Source organism: Silurus meridionalis, chromosome 6 (assembly GCF_014805685.1).
Source record: "Silurus meridionalis isolate SWU-2019-XX chromosome 6, ASM1480568v1, whole genome shotgun sequence".
NCBI classification, from domain to species: Eukaryota; Metazoa; Chordata; class Actinopteri; order Siluriformes; family Siluridae; genus Silurus; species Silurus meridionalis.
Genome location: NC_060889.1, coordinates 27,770,454 through 27,790,827, shown reverse-complemented (window position 1 = coordinate 27,790,827; position 20,374 = coordinate 27,770,454). Strand labels below are relative to the sequence as shown.

At 37.8% G+C, this 20,374-nt stretch overlaps 1 protein-coding gene across 2 annotated transcripts in view; it reads left to right on the top strand.

Moving 5' to 3' along the window:
* Positions 1-703: 703 nt before the first annotated feature.
* The window catches only part of LOC124387089 (tensin-3-like), a 67,111-nt gene continuing 47,440 nt past the window's right edge, over positions 704-20,374 (top strand). For both annotated transcript variants that reach the window (XM_046851189.1, XM_046851188.1), the window contains exon 1: positions 704-991. The gene's annotated coding sequence lies outside the window, so the exon portion shown is untranslated. The remainder of the gene's footprint in view (positions 992-20,374) is intronic.

Genomic DNA, 20,374 nt, shown 5'->3' with positions numbered 1-20,374 from the left:
TAAGAGCAAATGGAGACTAATTATGAAATGGGTTGCTTAAAATAGATTTTCTAGTCAGGTGTAAATGTTTCTGAGAGGATCTGGTCTTTTGGAAGGTCCGTCCTCTTGCAAGATCTTGCAAGATGTGAGTGCATTCAGTGTTCCAAGGAGCAAACATTTGAATCGTTTGCTTTATTAGACATGTAGTGGAATGTTGAACCACTCTTTCAACATGTCTGGTCTGAATGAGGGTCTGGATGAGTAACCTTGAAGAAAAAAAAAGAGAGAAAAAACATAAACAACATTTACAATCTTTTTTCTTTTTTATGGAAGTTAATTCCATGTCTTGGCAGGTTAACCCTAAAATTACTTGCCTTTATGTGGTGTCTGAGAAGTTCATTCACCAAAAGCATAATGCCATAACTAGGTCGAAAAAAAAAAGAATAAAAAAAACAACTTTTTCTTTCTCTTCGTTTGGCGTCTGTAAATCCGCGAATCCTTTAAACATCAGCAGCGTTTCTGGTGCGAAAGGCATGTGCCTTCCTGTTCAACCTAAACCCCCTTCCCTTCCCCCCAAATCCACAGCCTGAACATTACCACCAGCACAGAACGGAGGGAGGGAAAGATAGAAGAGAAAGAGAGAGGGAGCGGGAGAGGGATGGAGGGCGGGATCAAAGGGGGAGGACTCATGCTAGGGCTTGTGGTGGCGTCTCTCTCTCTCTCTCTCTCTCTCTCTCTCTCTCTCTCACTCTCTGTCTCAAAGTTTGGAGTTTGAGTAGAGAACTGAACGATCCTAAACGTGAACGTGAAGAACCTGGATTTTGGTTAGAAAAACCCCCTCCTGGATGTGATTTTAATCGGAACTTGAATCTCTGAGGGGAACCACGATGTTGAAAAAGATTTTCCTTGAAAGCGTGAGAAGATGTGTTTGATCTTTTGCCTGCAGAGCAAACACTGAAGAAGAAAAAGAAGCAAAACATTGAAGTCAAAGAAAAAGAAGAAGACCTCAAAGGTAAGCTGATTAGCTGCAGGATCTTCTCATTCATGCTCCTCAAGCTCATTCATCATTCTCCTTCCAGTCTGATCGGCTCATTTATGTCCAGGTCATGGATGAATGAAGCTTCACAGGGTGTTTTGTTCTCGTAAATGATTACGTGTTGGCAGAGTGTCCAGAAAGAGATAGGGTACAATGAGCTCTGAGAGTCAATGAGAGTCAAGGTTTCTCCTTACGTTCCTCAGATTTTGAGCGCTTTCTACCTTCTGAGGTCCGGACCTCGTGCTAATTGGAAGCATATGTCAATGCACACATAACAGCACAGCGAGTGAGGAAGTCCTACATGGTTTCTCTTGCCCCCCCCCACCCCCAGATTGTTAGCATGGCTGCTTTGAAGATCGTTAGTGATTTCTATAAGGAATATCAATATTCCGAAAAACCTTAAGGTGTCAATATTTATTGAATCAAATGAGGCAAATGTGTTATTAAAAGTTAGTATTAAAAGTGATCACGGTTTGAAGCAGGACAATGTGTGTGGCCTTCAAATTTTATGAACATTCTGTGAGATAACTGTCCTGCCACCAGGATCGTCCAATAAGAACATGGGGCAGAATTACTCACCACTCATGGGACAGCTCTGAAAAATCTGAATGAATATGGCAAAATGTACATAAAATTGGATCAAAATTGGCTTCACAAACTAATCGATCATAGTCCATTTCTTCGATCTTCAAAGTCTTGATGATGAAGATCTTCATTATTATACAATATGAGACACACATTGTTGGAAAGTCTGGTGTAGAATTCTCAAATCAAGCCTTGTGGAGCCAAAGACAAGCCATAGGATCACCATGAGCCGCCGGAAATACCCTTTCAGATGTATGTCAAATTGAGAAGCTACTGACTTGTATGGCATAATTTTTTTTTTTGTCCCTTTTGGCTGGCCACAATACTGAAATCCTCCTAATTCATTATTGAAACCATTAAAGTGGAATTTTTCAGGGTCTTGTCATCTCATCATGTCTCGTCTCATTTTTACTGAAATGAAGTGGTAGCTCAGTGGTTATGGCTGTGGGTTATTGATCAAATGGTTGGAGGTTCAAGCCCTGGTATTAAACAAGCTGTTACTCTTGGACCCTCGAGCAAGGCCCTTAATCCTCTGTGGTCCAGGGGTGTAGCATAGCTGACTCCTCATAACATTGCTGGAATATGTGTAGAAAATACAGTTAGAAACTGTAAAGCTTTTGAGCTCAGAAACAAGCAAGATTTTGTTGAAAAATTGATCAATACATTGGTTTATTTTCATTGACTTCTGTAATGCTTTGCTTGTCAGGGGTTTAAAATCTACCCTAAATAAATTGCAGGTTGTTCAAAATTCAGCTGCTACAGTAGGATTCTGACAAAGACCAGGTCTGGTGAGCATAATTCTCCAGATTTGGAGTCATTGCTTTGACTCTCTGTCAGACTCTGAATTGACATTAAAATACTTATCCTGACCTTTAAGGCAATACTATTGCTTAAAGGGCATTTTCCTTCTGTGCACCAAAACTTTGGAATTCTCTCCCCATTGAGATTGGACAGGATGAGTCTTTTTTTGTTTTTAAATCTGCTCTTAAACGTACTTTTTCAAGAGAACGTCCGAGTAAATTTTTTTACATTTTTGTGATGTTTCTGTAATGTTTATTTTACTGATTTTATTGGTTGTTATTATTATTATTATTATTATTATTATTATTATTATTATTATTATTATTATTACCAGTAATTAATTTATTTATTTATTAATCCCTTTTTTTATTTTACATTTTTATGCTTTTTTATTTTTGGAAAGCACTTTGAGATGTAACGTTTAGAGGTGCTGTATAAAATAAAGATTATATTTAAAATATAATCCATAATAGTATAATAAAGAGTTTCACTGTCCTGTAATGTACATGTGACAAGCATCTTTATTTTCAAAATATGCAAAGACAGCTGATTTTATTTCCCAAAGCAAACATGAACCAATCGATTGACATACGAATGTGGAACGACTGACAGTCATGTAGGGGTTTTGAACACTAACATGAACTGATACTATGTGGAAGCACTGCCCTTTTGCTCAATCTAACATTAAAAATACCATCCTCTTGCCTTAATTGTTTATGCTTGAACGATGCAAGCTTGAGTTAGCAAACGCAAGACGAGTTGGCTAGAATATGAAGAAACTGAACAACCTGGTGAACGTTTCTAGTCTATTGTTCCCTCCCAACCACTTGGTGGTTATGGTCAAACCCACGATATATGCATGGAAAGTTATTTAAAAGCCTGACAGGCCAAACTTTTCACCATTTATATATTAAGGCAACTTTTCCAAATAGCAAATAAGGCCGACCTGTGTTTGCCATTTGCCCTTTGTTTCCAAACGAAACTTGCAGTTTAGCGAGTCACTTTGGGGAGTATTGTAGAGAAGTTGTAGAGAAGATGATTAGCTCCTTTTTCCAAAGGCAATTCATGAAATCTTATTGCGCTGTATTTCATGATGTGCCCTGCATGAAGAAGTGTTAGAGGCATGTTATTGAAGTAATTCATTTACATTTATGGCATTTGGCAAACGCCGTTATGCAGATCGACTTACAACTGACCAGGGCCTTGTTTGAGAACCCAGCTGTGCCAGTTTGGTGGTTCTGGGTTTATAAATCATGACCTTCTGATGAGAAGTCCAACATTTTAACCACCAAGATACCAATTTCCAAGCTCCAACCAATCCACACTTCTATCAAGTTGAAATGTCTATTTGTCCGCTTATGGTAATCAAGTTCCTCTAAATCCAGCAAGTGACATCTCACAGTATTAAACACAGTTATACATAGAGTTATATTTTAACGCAAAAGCACTCTAGTGTTTTGTAGAAAAGAAAATCCATCAGTCATAAAAAGTTAGCTGACTCGGTGCCCATGTTGTTTTTGTGCCCACGTTATTCAGAATCTCTCTCAAGGATCCAGCAATGGCAGCTTAGGTGGTGGTAGCTCAGTGGTTGAGCTTCTTGATTTCTGATCAGAAGGTTGTGAGTTCAAATCCCAGCACTTCCACTGCTGGGTTCTTGAGCATGATCCTTAACCTTTAATTGCTCAGTTGAATAAATTATATAATTGTAAGTCACTCTGGATAAGAGTGTCTGCCGAATACTGTAAATGTAAAGCTTAGTGGTGGTGGGATTTGAACTTGCAACATTTTGATCAGAAGTTACTCCATACTGTATGATTTTTGTTTACTATTTATTTTATTGATGACCACAACAAAAAGTGTTCATGTTATTCTAGAAAAATGCTAAATGTACCCTAAAACATAAAGAAATACCTCACCAAAAAGTGAACCAACTATTGACATGTATTTGTTTCTAAGTGAGTAAAAGCATAGCTCAGTGGAAGTGCAGTGGATCAAAGCTGGATTTGATCAGAAGATCATGGGTTCAAATCCCAGCACCACCAAGCTGCCATTGCTGGGCCCTTGAGCAACTCTCATTTGCTCAGCTGTATAACTAAGAACATAGTAAGTTTATAAATGCTGCAGATGTAAGTCTACATATATCAACCGCTGGTCTCGAATCCCTGTTTGTGTTCCTAAAGCATTCGTCTGTTAGCGTATTTAAGCCCAGGTGGAAAGATCTGACAGTAGAAAAGTGATATTAAAGCTGCCTGCCTTTTCCTGGCCTCTGTACCATGTCCCTATTATGCAGAGCAGTTATGCAGCTCACATGTGTAAAGCATTACAAGCACCATTGGGGACATCTGGACCACGAAGTGGCAGCCCCCAGCATGAAGTTTCTATAATGTTGAAAAAGAACATGAGGAGGGAGAAAACAATAAATCCTGAAAGGGAAAGAAAAATGTGAAATATATAGTAGAAAACTATGTCATCATTTCACAACTACATTCTTTTGGCTCTCTGGTTTTGGAGGCTGCAATTTTGAGTTGGTTTCGAATCTGTTATGAAGCCCACAAGATCCTCCGTCCAGTCAGGGTGCCCTATATTGTTTCCGGCAGCTTTTTTTTTCCTTTGCTGTATAACGTTCAGTGTAGGAGGCGAGACAAATACAGGTTAAAGTTCCAGAACTGCTAAACAAACAGAGCTAAAATAACTTCTTACTCCTCCCTGGATTCTTTGGACCAAACTTAGCGTTGGGTAAAAAAAATTTGTAAGCAACAAGTCGAATAAGGCTTGGAAATTGGAAATTGTTTTTACATCCTTAGCATTTGGTATCGTTCAATCTGAAGATCTGAGGATTTCTCAGAAGATGAGTCAGGAAATAACTTGACCAGATGTAAAGCATCTGATGTTTGAATCTAGAAACAAGATGTTTCGCTGTCTAAGGGAATAAGGTTTTGGCTACAGTCTCAGAAATAAAGGAACTTAACTGGAAATATCGTTGTTGTTGGCGTACCATCAAGGGGATATCTTTTGTATCTACTTTTACAGCTTTATTTACTCCTAGCAAAGCTAATTACAGCTACCGCACATGACTTTTCTAGGGTTAAAATGGCCACCCACTAAAAGAACAAAAGATGTATTCTAGGAAACCCAAAGTTGTCCCCTTGATGGTACCCCCCAAATATATCATTAATGATACCCAATGGTTTGCCCTTGATGATACGTAAGGATGTATTCTTAATGCTACCCAAAGATATACCCTTGATGGTACCACCCCAGCGACAAGAATATGCAGTTCTGGGGAGACAGAAAGTGCAGTTTGTTTCTAGCAACAAGCCTGCCCCCTCGGCATTACCCTCTCACCCTGCCCACGTCATTTCAGAGTTAGAAGACTCTGTTTTATTTATTAGATCAAATCTATCAATATTTTTTGCAATCACATCAAAAGAGACAAATCTAGTGATTTAGTCAACCGAGCCTTCTAACAAGGAAATTTTTTTCACCTAGATGGAATGCAAAGGTGAAAAGTGTAATAAAACTTTTTACCCAAGTAAAAGTACTTTTAATTCATTAAAACTTAAGTACAAGTAAAGTTATCGCTTTAAAAATATATTCAAGTAAAATTTTAAAGTACATAATTTAAAATTTCCCATGTTACTTATTTTAATAGTGGGGGGTGGGGGACTCTAGTGTAGTTCAAAAGAACTATGCGGTGTGCAATAACAAAAAATAAAAATAAATAAATAAATGAAAAACACTACATTCTATGACTTAAATCTAATCTGAGTTTTGCACTTTTGCTGCTGCTGCAAAAAAAACTCCAGTGAGTGCTTTAAACGACTCCAGCGTTTTTCCACACTGGTGAATCAAAATCTACACTAAAATATAACACATAATACATTTCAGATAACATATAAATTGTAATAGAGTTAGCCTCATTGTGCACCTTGGTGCCAACCAACATTAGCACTGTCAAGCAGTGATGTAATCTAATGATATAAATATTTGTAACTGACCTCGATTTGATGCCATTTTGCTTTCAGCTGGATCTGCATCACTGTTATCTGTCTTGTCCGTCTCCATCTTTCTTTCTTTTAAGTTTCCCGTGGTTGTTCTCCGCCCATCAATGGGTCAGTGCAGTAGTTTCCAGCAATTTCTTTTCAGCATTTTGAGTTATTTCTTTTTTTTTTAACTAAATAACAGATATGATTTAAAATGGAAAGTACAATACTGCAAACAAAACACACTCAAGAAAAAAAAATTGAATGATAGATTTAAAAAGAAGAAAAAAAACCTACTCAATTACATTAAGGGGAGTAAATGTACTAATATGTGACTGGCCCTGGCCATTATTTATATCCGAGAGCGTAGTACCCTACTCCAGTGTTTATCTTTCAGATTGGGTTCCAAGATAAACCTGTTTAAAATTTTTCTCAGTGTGGAAACGTCCTCTCGACATTTCTGCGTTTCTGACCCGTGGTCAGCACAGAATGCTTTTTCTCCACCTTGCTGAACCAGGTCACATTCCAGACTAATGGTCTTCTCTCTGCCCTCACTGAGCCTGACTTCCTGTTGCATTTTATGGTGTTCCTGCTGTCGCCTGGGGTTCAGCACGGCCACGAACGCCATTAATCACGCTCTGTTGTTTGGCTCGATGCTGACATCGAGTGATCCCCAACGGTTGGAGGTCCTCTGTGCTTCCCAAGAAGAAACCCCCCATCCTGGAGCCAAAATCTCTGAGAAAAGTTTTTTCAATTCCTTCTGATGAACAAGTTAGAAGAGTTACAATTAATTATGCCATAGTTGCAAGCTGTCAGTTCCAACATGCAACCTGGGCACTGGTTTTGAGTTTTGAGGCTCGTTTCGAGGGTTTTTATAAGTCTGTAGATATTTTTCTTTCTTGTAATGAAAGGTAGCTCCATGAGTCTTTGCCTCTAACGTGACCACAAAGACCCCCTATGGAATTTTGGCTTGCTGAATCTGGGCCAACCAAAAAAATAATAGAGAAATCAAGGTGAGGGAAAGTAAACCACAGGAAATACTAAATGCCACTCGATAGTAATAATTAGCCCAATGAGATGCTATGCTTTCGAACGTAGCATGGTGTGTTATTTAGGAAAGCTTAAGCAGTTTATCTCTGGGTGATGTCATCTCCACAGACTTATCACTATGGTTAGTGGTGTTGACATCTGCAACGTCTGGAGCAGGAGAACAATTCACCACATAACAGTTGTAGTGGTAGTGCAGTGGTTAAGGCTTTGGGTAATTGATTGGAAGGTTGGAGGTTCAGTTGTTGGTATTGCTGAGCTGCCAATGATGGGCACTTGAGCAAGGCCCTAAACCCTCTGTGGTCCAGGGGCACTGTATCACGGCTTCCTAACATTGCTGGGATATGCAAAGAAAGACTTTCAGTGAGATGTAATGTACATGTGAGCTTCTAATTTTTATTTCTTGAAGAAGTAATGAGCAAAATTAGGAACGTATTTTTAGCACCATTTATGTTTTACATATTTTGCAACATCATCAACGCTATCACTGTTTTAGATATAGATTATACAATGTTCTAACACAGCACTTTCTTTGAATTCTGGACTCTGCTTGGTCAAGAAGGTGTTGAGTAATTCTTGATAACGGCGGCTCTGACAGCAGCAAATTTCTTGTTAATCTATTACTTCTCTCCACTTTCACACATAAGCCTAATTGTAACGAATCATGGGAGGTAGACGTAGTTGTGTAAGAAGGTGGACTCTGAGCATTAAACCTTCAAAGATGGTTTGTTATTGGAGACTGATATAGTGCTTGGTCCAAAGGGTTGGGATCACGGTTATCCAAGAACACCTTTGGTCTTTTTCCAGAAAAACATTGTGTGCAGATAAACACCTTCTTGGACATTTCACAAGACGGATAACCTTGTGTTTACGACATTTGTAAGACGTCCTTATCCTGAGCAGTTTTTTGGTTAAGGGCCTTAATCAAGGGCCCAGCTTGGTGTGGCTAACTCACAACCTTAAGATCCAAAGTCTAATGCTTTAATCGTTTGGAACCAGGATCTGAGGAACATACTGTACCTAGCAACAATGAGGTAAAATCTAATACGGCTAATCTCTTGCGGCTTGAACTTCTTGCTCGAGGGGCCATTATTGGACTTCAGCGTATACAGTAGTGGGATTCAGCCATTCTTAGAGTGATTTTCTTTTAGACTTCATCCATCTTGCTGCCAAGAAGGTGCATATCTTGCTTAATAACAAACATCCAAAGACCTTGGGCTTAGCTTCCATGGGAACGGGAGCCAAATAGCACACGGAGATCGACCACCTATGTCGCATGAATCACATCTGAGCAGTGTTCCTGAGGGCTTCACCATCCCTTCTTTGTCTTCAAACAGCTGGATGCGTGGGTGATACCATATCATATATCTGCCACCATTTCCCGCACTCCCGAAAACATATGCGACGTTTACTGTAACTCGTGACACAGATTCCATGAATCAGTGTGTTTGCTGAAAAAATCTAGCATGGATCTGATTCTTACTAATTCATATTGTTTATTCATGACACATGTCCTGTCTTGTACAGTATATTCAGTGTGAGATTTCTAAACACTGTTTGTTTATACCTAAAATTGGGATCTTAGCATTTTTATGAGGTAAAATTTTTGAAATGTGCGTTTTTACATGCACTTTTATGGAAAACATATTGACCTGATAATTATTTTTTTTACAAAAATTGTTATCAAACAATGACTCGATGTAGTTGGTATCCGTGTATAGTTACATTATTGTTGAATATGACAACTTTACCTCACAAGGTTACATGTCTTGCACTGGAGACTTAATGTTACATGAATGTCTCCTTATGGGCGACATCACTACGGAAGAAAATGTATAAAATCATTTTGGATCAATAAACCTAAAAAAAAACATAGCTGCAGAAAGGCCACACCGCAGACAAGATTTGCATTCCACACTTTAAGTAGAGCGTAACATCGACGCGACAAAAAACGATCAGGAATTAATGTACCGAATTAAATTAGAACAGAATAAACAGCTCCTGTGTGACTCACAGATCATGGAAAGTAAAATCTGTTACGGGGGGTTGGATTTTATCATGCACGTTAAAAATGTTTATTAAAAGCTTCTTCCTTTACACATTTCTATTTACAGAAATAATAGTATAATGAGCTGAATATTAACTTAGAGAGAAGAACACAGTAGTTTTATATGAAATCAGAAATTGAGCGGCACCATATAAACAAAATGGTACGATCCTCGTTTTAAAGCAACTTTGCGAAAATTCGGTGAGATTGTGAATTGAATCAGACTATTCAGGGTCATAAATTTTTGACTTTTTTTTTTAAATATTCAAATATTTTGGGTGGGTGAAATAGAAATTTTAATGTATTTCAAATTTAAAATGGATTTATTTATTCAAATTCAAATTTGAATACGCACGTACGATGTTACTATAGAAATGTTCGAAACCATGCATTGATCTGCATTTACTTTTATGGCAATTTTAACTATTTGATGATTAAGGGCCTTTCTCAAGTAACCAGCAGTGGGAGCTTGGTGGTGCTGGGATTTAAACTCCTGACCTACAGATCCAAAGCTACCACCTCCCATGATCTATACTAAAAAGTTCTGCCCAATCAGAATCGCTGTGGTTTAAAACACTCGATATTTGCTAGCTGGCTTGTCTGATTTCTTTGAAGGCTTTCCTCTTCTCTGCCCTCAAGGAATCAGATTCCTGGGTGGTGATCCAGGTGAAAAGACAAAGCCAGTGAGCGTGATTGCTGATTAGAAATCGTTGTCTCTTTTGCTATCTTGCTAAATGAAGCAAGCCTGAAACGCAAGCCCAGACAGTGGACATGGAATTTGCTGGAAAACGTTCAGCCTTTTATTTTGTTAAACACAATCTATTTATCGATGATCAGATATTTTAGTCAATGAGTCACAACATCTTCACAACTAGTCTCAACATCAAATTTCAACAGTTTGGACTGAAATAAAACATTACATGACAATTTATCATGTATGCATTATAATGCCTGTGGGAAATGGGAGCTCAGTGGAAAACAAAGGACCAGTAGATCAAGAGTTTCAATCCCAACATCGTCAAACTGCCATTGTAGGTCCTAGTTCAAGCAGATGGAAAATTTCATGCTCTCGCATCCAAAGACTCAAACAATTGTGTACGATACAAAGACATATGGGTGTAAATGTCCCAATACTTTTGGCATTGTAATGTTTGTTATTGTTGTGAGTGAAATGATGTTTTTTTTTTGCTGAATTTATTCTGGATCCTGTTTCCTTTTAATGTCTTCCAGTATAGTTTTTTTTTTCTTGATTTATTGGCATATTTCTTTCTTTTTTTGTTATTGCATTTTTAACTTTTTTTTATTTTGTTTTTTGCTTTGTTTTCTGGTAAATGTAGTTTTTATTTCGTTTTCTAATTTGATGATTTGTTTTATCGTGTTTATATTTTTGTTTGTATCGGTAGTTCATTTTTTTATGTTGCCTTTTTAATTTTTTGTGTTTTTTTGTGGGGTTTTTTTGTTTTTTTTTTGATTTTCTATTATTTAAAAGATTTAATTTTTTTTGTATTTGTTTCCGGTTTTGCAACCATTTTCATATTTTTGGTTTTTATTATTATTATTTTTATTTCCATTTGTTTAATTTCTTCACATTCTCAGAAAGACTGATACACAACATTTACACTTACATTACTCGGTTTTCATCAATCGACGTAAAATATGCCTTGGGTGTGTTCGCATTCCGGATATAAAGCGAATCCACGACGCCTGAAATGTAAATCAAGCAGAGGGAACGATCCTGAAGACGTGCCTCCACTCATCCTGCAGTGGAAATATCTTTCAGATTACAATTGTGTCACTTTGATTTAATATGACGAGGCATGTTAATGATCTGGCAAAGGCGTAAGTACATCGTGGAAAGCTTTTTAGCGAGGTTCTGGCTACGTGGCGCGTCCATGGTTCCTCTTCAGGTGTCAGGATGTGTTCTCCAAGTGCCTGTTTCAACAAGTCCAGGTGTCAAACGCAGTGATCCTTCTCCACCTCAAGACTTTTGGACTCGTCTTTAGGGCATGTAGCAGCTCGCTGACTCGGTCATAATGCAGCGTTTAATAGGAACAGCAGTGAGTGTGATTATATACACAATAATAATATCTAATAATATATTTATCACATGGAAGAACATTCGCTCCTTAGTGTCCAGAGATCATGTGACCAGAACAGCAGGGGTTACAGGTGGGGTCAGGTTTTAATATAATCTTTCATTCAAAAATATAAAGAAAATAAAATACATTTTTAAATATATAAATAGAATTAAATAAGGTTTACATTTTAAATAGAATTAAACAGGTGTTTACTACTGGATAGAATTAGAAAAATATTAAAAACATAAATGATGAAATAGGTGTTAAATTATAAATAGAATTTATTTAGAAATAAATGAATTAGATCAAAATTAATTGTGAATAGAATAAAATAGATAGAATACATTTTTACTATAAAAAGAATTAAATGGATCATTAAGTCTGAAAATAATTAAATTGAGTTTTTAAAATGATTAATAAAATTTAATAGATGTTCAACGATAAATAGAATTAAATAGATTTAAATATATAAACAGAATTAAATTCATTTACGAATTTACGAATACTAGTAGAATTGAATAGATTTTAAATTAGAATTAGAATTAAATATATATTTAAGAGAATACTTTACATCATTGATTAAGATTATTATTTATTTTATTTATATTTGGAATTTGGATTCAGTTATAGTTTCTAATTTATTATTATAGAATTTTTTAATTGCTATAAACATTTTCATTAAAATGATCTACAAACAAAAGTACACATTTTCCAAAAATGTTCGTTTGTCCAGTGGTTCCTCAAGTGTCCACAATGTCTACCTCAGGTGTACCTTTGAATTGGGATGTAGAAGCTCAATGTTAAGATGTTGAACTGCTGATCTGAAGGTTGTAATTTAGAATTTGAGCACAATTACACTTTACATCTTAGCTTTATTCTTACTGTAAGTGTCGGGATGTCTTTCTTCACATCATAGTTGTCATGAGGACAAGATTTCTTCTGCGCTTGACATTTCATTGGTCATTTTTTATTACTGATTTCAAAATTTAGTATCAGTTCTTAACTTGTTCCACAGTTGATATCCTCTCATGTCTGTTCTTCCATGAAGTTTGAGAAATGTATGGAGACAAAGGTTTGTGGACACCTCAGCATAATCCTGTATGTGCTTTATGAACATCCCATTCCACATTCAGTCCTCATTTTCTGTTATAATGAGCTCCACTCGTCTGGGAAGATGCTCCACTAGATTTTGTGGAGATTAGTGGAAATTCATTCATCTACAAGGTTGTTAGTAAAGTCAGGTAGTGATGGAGGTGAGGAGGTGAGGAGGCCTGGGGTGCAGTCAGTGTTCATACTCATACTGTTCAATAGGGTTGGAGCTCTAAAGCTCTATAGATCTTCCAAGAGCTGACTTTGTGCACAGGAACATTGTCATGGGTTTGAGTCTCCTTGAGTTCAAGTGAAGGGAAAATTCACACTCCCGCATCCGAAGACGTCCTGTAGAATTGTGTCTCTCCAACTTTGTGGTAACAAGTTGTGGAAAAACCAAACATAGCTGGAAAACTCACGTGAATTTGCCTTTGTTTAGTTGACGTCATCACTATACAAGCAAAAACAGTGTACTTTTACTTTCAGAGTGTTCTTGTTAAAAATGTCACATTTTTTGCCTTTTCAGATTTATTTTTTTATTTATTTTTGTGTGTGTGTGTGTGTGTGTGTGTGTGTGTGTTTTCTGAATTCTTGTCGTGTTTTTATTGTGTTTTTTTTTTTTTATATTTCTTTTGTGTGCTTTCTGATTTATTCTAAAGATATTTTTTATAATTTTTTTTGTTTGTTTGTTAAATATATCTTGTTTTTTTTGGTTTTGGTTCTAGTTTATGATTTGCTGGTTTAATATATTTATTTTGAATAATTTTATTGTTAATTATTTATTTTATTTAACTTTGTGGGAACAGCTCATGGCTGGAAAAATCATGTGTCTTGATATTTCAATAGTCCATTTAGTGTAAACATCAACACTCTATTACCAAACACATTGCACTTTCATTATGAGTGTTCCCATTAAAATGTCTCGCCGGTATTGTTTCGACGCTCAATAGCAGCTTCATGCTTGTTTGTATAATGAATACATTCCTTCAGCTGATGAAAGCAGAGAGACAGGCAGTGTTTTTCCTCTGTACACAGGCTGAATCTTGTGTGTTTGCTCGGAGTAGAAATTACAGACAAAAAAAAACATGTATACACAATAGCACAGAGACTGCATTAGCATTAATTATCCAGTTATAATCTAAAAAAGTAGCGACGCTGAGACACTTTTTCGAGGCTTAAATACGATCCTACGAGGTACACAAGTTGCATCCAATTCAGTAGTGTATTGTGTGTTTGTATATATATATATATATATATATATATATATATATATATATATATATATATATATATTGAATTGGATACATATACTGTATATAGGCTGCCTGAATGTGGATTTATTGCTTCCTGAGTGGTGTGTGTGTGTGTGTGTGTGTGTGTGTGTGTGTGTGTGTGTGTGTGTGTGTGTGTGTGTGTGTGTGGCATGGGTCTTTCCTGCAACAGGTTATCTATAGAGAACAATCCAAACTCAGAGTTCAGAAGGTCACATTGTACATACAGGTGTTTCCTATCCAGTGTGTGTGTGTGTGTGTGTGTGTTCAAGTTTATAGCATGCCCCTATATGCCCCTATGAAATGTCTATATTTATAAAATGTAATAATCATTTATTTAGATTTTATGGAAGGAGTCTCCAGTGTCAGATGTTTGTTCAGAAAGTGAACACATTTTTTTTTAAATCTTTATGATTGTTTGATGTTTTTTTAGTACGATGCCTAAAACTACAACTATAATTATATGCAAATGTACATACTTTAAACATATGCAGATGTTTGTGGACACCTGAGCATAAGGGCAGTAATTATGCTAATAGCCAAGAGTCACATTTAAGCTTACGTGAAATTAAACAAACGGATAGATGTGTTTGAGCACCTCATCCAAAGACGTCCTACACAAGTGTGTGTCTTCAACCTTGTGAGAACAGTTTGTGGAAGAACCACATATGGTTGGGAGTGTCGGTGTCCCAATACTTTTGGCCCATCTACTCCTATGTCAATTTATAGAAGCAACAAATCGAACGAAATCCTCATTTTGTATAAACAGAGTCGCGATCATTGGGTGTGCGTAAATATTGGCACCCACCATTCAGCCCTATTGAAAGGTGTGACATTGAACTCAGATAAATTGAACTCTAATAGTGAATTGGAGTCGTTATTTGAGAAGAATAAAAAAGTGTATTAAAAAAAACCACACACACAAGCGATGTTTACTTAGTTCGTTTATGTTTACTCGTGGCCTAGAAGAAACTTTCACATGACGAATGAATAGGTTTGTTTGTGTCCTTGAGAAAATCTCGGAGCAATTTTCTTCACCTTCACTTGTCCAGCAAGACGCCATTATTTTTTGCAAATTGCCCGTTTACGCCGGTATTTACCCCCGTAATCGCTCCTCAATCATTCCACCCAGAACTACACCATAAATATCTAATTAAGCAACTCTCCTGAGAACTTCATCCCCCTCCGTTATGTAACCATGGCGATGACCTCCTTCACACAGACGCCCTTTCTTTCTGATTACAGGGGTGTTTATAGGCACACACACACACACACACACACACACACACACACACACACACACACACACACACACACACACACACATAACTCTCTTCATCGTGTGTGTGTTTGGTGTCTGGAGTCAGACTTTATTAATTCAACACTTTCAAGCAGCAAACCATAAAAACCCCTCTAAATGCTGAAAATAAGAGAAGAACACTAAAGACAAAGAAATTAAAGAGAAAGGAGAAGAATGCTAAAGTAGGTGAATAAGAACACTTGATGAGGCAGAAAAAAGCTAAGGAATGAGAAGAACGCCAAAAAAAGAAGTAGACTGAGGAAGAAAAAAACACTGAGGAAGGAGAAGTATGCTGGAGAAGAAGAAGAATGCCAAAGAAGAAGAAGAAGATTGAGGTAGAGGAAAAACTCAGAAAAGAAAAACACTAAAGAAGAAGGAGAAGAACACTAAAGAGGGGAAGAATGCTAAGGAAAGAGAAGAACACTGAAGAAGGAAAAGAACAATGAATAAGGAGAAGATTACTAAAGAAGGAGAAGAACACTGAAGATCGAGAAGAATGAAGAAGAAGGAGAAAATGCTGAGGAAGGAGAAAACAGAAGAAGAAGAAAGACAGTGAGGAAGAAGAAGAAGAAGAAGAATGCTAAAGAAGAAGAAGAACACAGATGAAGGAGAAGAAAAGTGAGGAAGGAAAAGATTGCTTTTGGAGGAAAAAAACACTGAAGCGGGAGAAGAACACTGTCAAAGTAAAAGAACACTGAAGAAGAAGAAGATTACTAAAGAAGGTGAACACTGAAGAAGGAGAAGAATGATAAAGAAGGAGAAGAACACTAAAGAGGAGAAGAATGCTAAGGAAGGAGAAGAACACTGAAGAAGGAAAAGAACATTGAATAAGGAGAAGATTACTAAAGAAGGAGAAGAACACTGAAGAAGGAGAAGAAAGGTGAAGAAGGAGAAGAATGCTGAGGATAGATAAAAGGTAGAACACAGATGCAGGAGAAGAACAGTGGGGAAGAAAAAGTTTGCTTTTGCAGGAAAAAACTCTGAAGAGGGAGAAGAACACTGTCAAAGTAAAAGAACACAGATGAAGGAGAAGAACAGTAAAGAAGGAGAAGAACACAGAAGAATTTAAATAACACAGAAGAAGAAAAACACAGAGGAAGGAAAAGAATGAAGCACAGAATGCAGAAGAACGAGAAGAACTTTGAAGAAGCAGAAAAACACACATTTCCCCAGAATTTCCTCCTATCAGTTTACATGTCGTCTATAAACCCAGATTCCACACAGTACACACTGCAGCTCAAAGACCTCATGTAGTAAACAAGGAGATAAAAGCACGTAGACTTAATTCACCTTCTAGCGTGACTTACGCTTTTACAACGTCATAAAAAAGTTGTACAAAACAGTTTTTCACTGCTGCGGTTTTCACCAATTACGCTGCGTTCACGAGGACTTTTGAACAGCTTGTGTCAGAGTGTGAAGAAAAATTGTTGCCCATGAAATCTATATTGACTGAACGGCTTTAGAAGGGGCGGGGCTTCGGTCAGTTACAGTCATGTTCAAAACAGCGAGAGAACTTAGATTACAGACTTGGTGGACACCTAATATTAGAGTGACGCTTACATCCCATTCCACAATTAGTCTCCATTTCCTATTATATTAAGCTCCACTCTTCTGGGAAGATGTTCCTCTAGATTTTGTGTCAGGGTTCACATTCATCTCAAAGGTGTTCTAAAGAGTTGGAGGTCTTTAACAGGAGATCTTTACGCCATTTCAATGAATGGAAATAATTTCTTCATAGAGCTGGCTTTGTTTGTTGAGGAAGAAGAACGAATGCTTAGGATTTAGGAAGGAAAGAATGATGAGGAGGAAGAAGAAGAAAGCTGAGGAAAGAGAAAAGCACCGAAGAAGGAGAACGCTGAGGAAGAAGGAGAGGAACAATAATGAAAAAGGGAAGAATGTTGAAGAAGGAGAAGAACACTAAGGAAATAAAATCATGCTAGGGAAGGTGAAGAACGCTGAGAAAGGAGATGAAAGCTGAGGAAGAAGAAGAAGACTGAGAAAGGAGATAAACGCTAAAGAAATAGAAGAACGCTGAGGAAATAAATGAATAGTGACAAGAAGAAGAAGGCTGAGCAAGGAGAAAAACACCAAAGAAGGAGAAGAACACTGAGGAAGGAGAAGAAAAATGATAAAGAAGAAGAAGACTGAGGAAGAAGAAGGGGCTAAATAATGAGATGAACACTGAGGAAAAGGAAGAAGACTAAGAAAGGGGAAAATGCTAAAGAAGGAGAAGAATGCAGAGAAACTATAAGAAAGCTGAGGAAAAAAGATGAACGCTAAGGAAGAAGCAGGAGGCTGAGGAAGATGAAAAACGCTAAAAAAGGGAAGAACGCTGAGGCAGTAAAAGAATTCTGAGTAAGTAAAAGAACACTGAGGAAGAAGAACGCTGAGGAAGGAGAAGAACCTCAAATTAGGAGATAAAAGCTAAGGATGGAGAAGAACGATTAAGATAAAGACGCATGCAGATGAGAAAAGGAAATACAACTGTGTACCTCCAAGACTGAGGGAACAGTTTGAGGAAGAACCTAAAAATCAGGCATCTCAATACTTTTTTCCATACACTGTTTCATCTGTACTAAATCTCGTTCCTAGTTCACACTCGACCTCTTGTGTTTTTCCACCACACTGACCAAACCCATGAAGCATGAAGCTCCTCCTTCTGGTCCGCACAGATCTTCTTTCAGAGCAGGAGATCTTCTCGGTGTTGATATTGCTGCGTTGCGATAAGCAAGAACAGATAAGCTATGCGAGGGAAAGCCGTGCTTTAGAAACACAGGAAGTGCTCGGGGGGCGGGGGGGTTCATTTTGTCACTGGATGCCACATGCAGTGTTATCAGGAATCCAAGTGCATTTGGGTCACGAGCCATAAAAACGGATACGTCGTAAAATTCCCTGTAGAGTAGTTTCCGATTTCTGAAGTGTAGTGTGGTCCTTCTCGAGACTATGGGGTACTGGCTAAGGCATTGGAGTTTAGCTCAGACAGTTGTAAGAGCAAATCTCAACCTTAGCATGCAGCCATTTGTGGGCCCCTGTGCAAGGCCCCTAACCCATAACCCCTCAGCTGTATCAATGATAGAAATATGTTATCAACCTACAGAAGCCAGACAATTATGGTGCATCTCAATTAGCCCTAAGTTCATTTACGTTTAGGGCATTTGACAGATGCCCCCTTATTCTGTATATCATTTACACAGCAGTTGAGGGTTAAGGGCCTTGCTCAAGGTCCCAACACTGGTAGTTTTGCACTACATTGTTCTGGTATACTCACTCCTGGGTATAGTTTTTAGGTTTACTGGTCGGCGCTATATATATATATTTTTGTCTTGTCTTGTCTTGTGTTGTCTTGTGTTGTCTGTTTGTACTGTTTTTTTCTGCACTGTTTGCACTAGGTTGCACTTGATGCACTTTATGTAGCTTTATATTGTGTTGTAGCTCTATGTTGTTTAGTGTAGCACCAGGGTTCCGGAGGAACGTTATCTCGTTTTTACTGTGTACCGTGTACAACTGCGTATAGTACAAATGACAATAAAAGCCTCTTGACTTGACTTGACTTGACTGGCAGATTCTTGGTGTTTGGATTCGTCCTCCGAACCTTCTGGACAGAAGTCCAACATCCTTACCAATGATCTACCACTTCCCCAATTCACTATTCAGAGCGCTAATCAGAGCGCTAATCAAGCAGGCAGCCATTTTAAGGTCTTTCATTGTACATAGATGCTTAGAGGGCCAATGTCAAACTCCACACATGCAGTGGGATCCAATTGGCACTGGTACGTCTCTAGATGGTTCAGGATGTTTGCGAGTTTGGCATCTACTTCTTTAAAGTCCATAATCTTCATGAGGTGGGACGTGACTGGAGCTGGCCAAACCTCAGGAAGCCTCGGGATGGGGAGAGAAAGAGAAGCAGTGGAGAGGAATTAGCGTAGCTGCTGTTCATGATATTAACAGCACAAGTTGATAATGTGCATGTGATCAGATGTTCTGGAGCACAAGGTTATGATGTGATGTGTGTTATGTGTAGGCTTTGCTAAAAAGATATGTTTTTAATCTACACTTAAACTGGGTGAGTGTGTCTGAGCCCCGAACACTGTCATAAAGACTATTCCAGAGTTTAGGAGCTAAATGTGAAAATGCTCTACCACCTTTAGTGGACTTTGCTATTCTAGTAACTACTAGAAGCCCAGAGTTTTGAGATCTCAGGGAGCGTGACGGATTGTAGCGTGTTAGAAGACTGGAGAGATACATGGGAGCCAATCCATTTAGTGCTTTATAAGTGAGTAGCAGTAGTTTGTAGTCTATTCGAAACTTAACCGGAAGCCAATGTAGTGACGATAAGATTGGGGTTATGTGATCATATATTCTTGACCTTGTGAGAACTCTTGCTGCCGCATTCTGAACTAACTGAAGCTTGTTTATTAATGACGCAGGACATCCACCTAGTAACGCATTACAGTAGTCTATTCTGGAGGTCATAAACGCATGGATGAGCTTCTCTGCATCGGATATAGGTTATATATAAGTTATGGGTCATCCAATCTCTTATTTCCTTAACACACTCAGTTACCCGGGTTAATTGAGCTATATCGCCTGGTTTAGATGAGATATATAGTTGGGTATCATCAGCATAACATTGGAAGCTAATTCCATGCCTTCTAATAATATTTCCTAAGGGAAGCATGTATATTGTTAAGAGCAGGGGTCCTAGAACTGAACCTTGTGGCACGCCATAGTTCACTAGCATTAGCCTGGATAGCTCTCCATTTAAATCTACGAAATGGTAACGATCGGACAGGTAGGATTTAAACCAGCTTAATGCCTGTCCCTGAATGCCAATGTAAAAGCAATACAATATAAATGGAAAGAAGTTTGTGAACAAATTATAATATTGGTATTAGTTATCCCAGTTCTTCAGCTGAGCAAGTGAGGGTTAAGGATCTTGCTCAAAGGCCAGCTTGGTGGTGCTGGAATTTGAACCTGTCAGAAGTCCAACATCTTATCCACTGAGCTACCACTTCCCTCTCATTGTTTTTTGAATGTACTCCTAGATTTCTCCAAAGGTTCCTCTACATTTAGTCCCCATTTCTTGTTACAACAAGCTCCACTCTTCTGGAAAGATGTTCCATTTTCTGTGAGATCTTATTCAGCCACAAGGGTGTTA